The sequence below is a fragment of the Galleria mellonella genome, unplaced genomic scaffold (genome assembly GCF_026898425.1).
Source record: "Galleria mellonella isolate WM207_F2 unplaced genomic scaffold, CSIRO_AGI_GalMel_v1 utg19, whole genome shotgun sequence".
Lineage (NCBI taxonomy): Eukaryota > Metazoa > Arthropoda > Insecta > Lepidoptera > Pyralidae > Galleria > Galleria mellonella.
Window position 1 is genome coordinate 1,980,732 of NW_026442028.1, and position 4,810 is coordinate 1,985,541.

The following is a 4,810-nucleotide window of genomic DNA, read 5'->3' on the forward strand; positions in this document are numbered from 1 at the left end:
TCTTTCTATCTATCTATTCATGGGAAGACAGGGCGAATAACTAGTTAATAATAAAATTGTATCTTATTGACGTTGATCTGTCTGTTACAAAAAGTCATATCGCAAAAAAATGATGAATGACTTCAACATAATAAGATCTCTTTTTTTTAAAAAAAAAAAAAACTTATAAAAAGTGGTATTCGTCTCATTTACATTTATAAACATACTAGCTTATACCCATAACTTTATCCACATTACCGGAATATGGTCACTGACCGGGATAAAAAATCTATATCCTTCTCCGTCCTATATAGTACGTGTAAGCCAAATTTTATAGTGATTGATTAAGCCGTTAAGGCGCTGTAAGCTAATAAACAAACAAACTCTCTTTCATATTTATAATATTAGTAAGGACTTGGATAGTACAGATAACTTAGCTTCATTCTTTTATAGTTTTAAAAATATTTTATCGACTTTTGTATAAAGTCTCCCTTTGTACAAAAGTAGATTGCTTGGGTACCTCTGTCCCATTCGTGTTTCTACCGTAAAGCAGTTGTGTAGTAGCATAGCTGTGTTTCGGTTTGAAGGGATATGGCGTGAATTTACTGGGTACAGAGGAATAACATCTGAGTCCTCAGGAATGGCAACGCATGGGGGGTATCATGGGCGAAACAGTATACTCTGTTATGTCCATGGTACTGCTCATGCCTATAGGCGACGGTTAACCCTTTCCATCAGGTGGGCCGTCAGCTTGTTTGTCATTCTAAGTTGTATAAAAAAAATCTTCAAATAAATTACTATAATATTTATCATTATGGACTTTTTATTGAAGTTGGTTAACAATTGAACCATCAACTTTAAAAATGCAATTTCAAGTATACGCAGACCACAATCACAATACGAGTAGGCATTGTAATACGCATTTGAGCTTTTACCTTTTCAGCGAAATGCATATTTTTTCCTCTCTTGTCTTTTAAAGACAGATACTCACTCGCATCATAGCATGGCATTTGAAAAGTCAGTAGATCTATTGCAAGGTACTGTTCGCTAAAATTATAATTTTATTTTGATTTCTCGATAATCTATACCATAATAATTTTACTGAACTATCAAAATAATATATACATAATAAAATAATTTAGCAAAATAAGAAAATAATAATAATTAAATAGTGCAATCCCGGCACTATTGTAAAGAATTATCAAAATCGATTCTTATTGTCATTGATTTTTCGTATATAACTTTCACCCAATGAAACGTAGCAAAAAAAAAAACAAATACAGACGAACTGGGAATCTGTTCCGTCTGGATGTCACTTAAAATTCAGTGAGAACTAGTCCTATACGTCCATGAATGCATCGCAACATGGAAAATTGCATTCCGCTGTGTGCAAATGCTCCAATTCGTGCAATTACGTTGTTGTGTGGTTGAAATCAGTCTCCGTTCCTAGTTGACAATACTAGGTACGTGTTATTAGTATTGTCGTTAGCCATTCTGTTTTGCTTCAAAGTTTTTACAGACTTGTAAAGTTTAATAGTATATATATATTAACACATGCATATAGCAGGTACATCGATATCGTAGTATCTTGTATGATATCCTTCCGTTTCCTATCAAATGAGATGGCAAATCAGCTGCTGGCAGCTAGTTTACTTGCTGCATAAAAATCATAAATCAAAATAGTTATTTTTAGGAGGAAAAGGATTTTTAAAATGTTTTGGAAAGGCCCCATTGTTGGCAATCACCCTATCAGGTCTTCCTCCACGCGGTACCCCCTGGAAACCATCGTGGTTAATTCTTGTCGATTTCTTCACGATGGGACGATTGACTTGCCTTCATTCTCATCTATCATCTATTACTGGTGCCTCGCCAGCGTATACCGATAGCGCAGGCGAGGTTACCATTCCATTTTTACTCAATAAAACAAATAGTTACTTTTTAATGAAAAGTTTTGGTGTATCATCTCGACAACTCAAACTGGATTATGAATAAAGAATGAAAATAATATTTTTTTATCCAAGATTTACTACCAGAGATATCTAAATAGAGTAGATAGATAATGTTGAAAGTTTTGTATGGGGACCGGCTGTCGTCGCTCATCTGTCATATCGTATGTGACAGATGTCGACTCGACACAATCACAATAGGTTCTTTATATAGCGTAGGTGAACAATGAGAGAGGAATTTTGAAAGTTCAACGAGAATTCAATAAAAATGTTTTTTTTTTATACCACTGAGGTGGCAAACAACGGGCATACGGCCCACCTGATGGTAAGTGGTTACCGTAGCCTATGAACACCTGCAATACCAGAGGTATTACGTGTGCGTTGTCGACCCCGAAGAAACCTCTTCACGGGGGGTAAACCCCGTAAAGAGGAACCCCATGCTGTAAAGGATTGAAAGTTTGTATGAAATTGGGTTAGTTTAGAAGTTAGACACGTAAAATTTTATAGAATAAGAAATCGAATACGACACGTGAAAGAAGCCGTGGGCAAAAGCTAGTTATAAAGAACAAAATAATGCTATTGATGATAAATGCTAATGATAACGCTATATTGCTATTTGGAGCATTCACGGAATGATTGCTATCCGATTGTGGAATGATTTGTAACAATTGATTTATTACAATAAATTGTTTGCTACGGATTGTAATGTGCCGACCGCGGGAAATGTGTGATGCATTGAACTGGACTGAACATAGTTATACAGATAGAAAGAAAAGTGATACATTGTTTTTTCATAAATATCTGATTTAAAATAGTAATATAAATTTAAAAAACGCGTAGAATGATTTATAGTTTATTTTATGCAACTTAAAATGACAAACAAGCTGACGGCCCACCTGATGGAAAGTTGTAACCGTCGCTTATAGACATGAGCAGTACCATGGACATAATAGAGTATACTGTTTCGCCTATGATACCTCCCATGCGTTGCCATTCCTGAGGACTCGGGTTTTATTTCCCTGTAAATTCACTGCCATATCCCACCCTTCAAACAGAAACGACAGTCATGCAAACACAACTGCTTTACTATAGAAACACGAATGGGACAGAGGTGCCCAAGGTGAGGGAAAGTCTCCCTTTGGTAAAATAGATATTTTATAGAGACTGGAATTAATCAAAATTATTATTTGGTATCATACCAAACGTTGACGTAACAATTACCCTTTATAGCTATATATGTATATACAATAGCCAGTTGACCCCAATTTTTTTTATGGAGATAAAAACTGTCATGTGTCTCAAGCTGTAGTAAACAATACACATTTACACAATCCAATATCGGTCGAGTGGTTTCGGATGTTAGCGTGAAAGGACATCCTGACACGGGATATTTATTTATTAAGATTTATAGTTTTTGATAAATACGCAAGGAAAAGGTTATTTTAGAAATTGCATTACCGTCATCATTACTTTTAGTGATCATCCACTACAAAATAAAACAACATAAGATTGTGTTGTAAAAAAAAAAAAAAAACTTACTTTAATTGTGACAATTTTTTTTTATTTTGACTTACATACTGAACTATTGTAAGTATTAGCGATGTTTTGTGCATTAGTTAAGTCTTGTTCTTATTTGTGAAATTGGCTTTTATATATATATATATATATATATATATATATATATATATATATATATATATATATATATATATATATATATATAAAAAATATAATATATATATATATATATATATATATATATATCAATCTATATATATATATATATATATATATATATATATATATTATTTCAAATTTAAAAAAAAAAATCCAATGTGAGTTTATTTATTTATTTTTGTTTGTTCGATACCTCTTCGTGTATGGAGTGGAGATAAAGCATCTTGACGTCTTAACGGCTCAACCAATCCTGATGATATATTTATTTATTTATAGCAAGGCAACAGATTACAAATTAATACATTTTTAAAACGGCATTAAATTTGCACTCCAATAACTGCTCTGCATAACATTCGATATTATATACATTAAAAGAATAACGGCTATAAATTTAAAGTAACAAATTGGCAGCCTTAATGTAACATTGCAAGGATTGTTGGAAGATATCAAGGTCCCTGCATACATTGTTATATTTTCTGCACATGCGGATAATTGGATTGTGATACGATACATTATTATTAAAAATCGGTATATAAAATAATTTTTGTATTCTTTTATTACCTGTACGAAATGAAACATAGTAATTGGGAAGGAGAAGCATTGGCTACTTATTATTCTGTCATTATCTTAATCAATTCAATGTCACTCGGTCACGCAGATGAAACTGCGAGTAAAACCTAGTAATTTTGTCAAAATAACGAATGTGAAAGTTTGTAACATTGAATAAATGGATGGATTGGTGTTTTTTACTTTTCTACACAAAACTATTGAGCGGATTTGAATAAAATTTGGTACACGAGTAGGTTACATTCTAACTTAGCATATAGGATATTTTACATACTGATATACGCGGACAGGCCCATGGGGTATAGTTAGTTACATGTAATCTAGTACTGTATTTATTTGTATTGGCTTTCCAAATTCGGTAGGAGCCATAGTTGGAGATACTGGATTGTAATAAATGAACCTTTACAATCCAGTGTGTTTAACGACAGTTTTGTATATTGATTCATATGGGCGATTACGTGTGATACAGCTAGTTCATAATAAAACCTTATAGCCGCCGCTTGATTTCTTTAACTCAATATAAACCAATATACAAACTTTACAAGAGCTTCGAAGACAAATTACTATGAGGTCAATAACCTCTTCACCACCATATCAAAAAACAATAATAACACTTAAAGGGGTAGCAACCCTCCAATCAC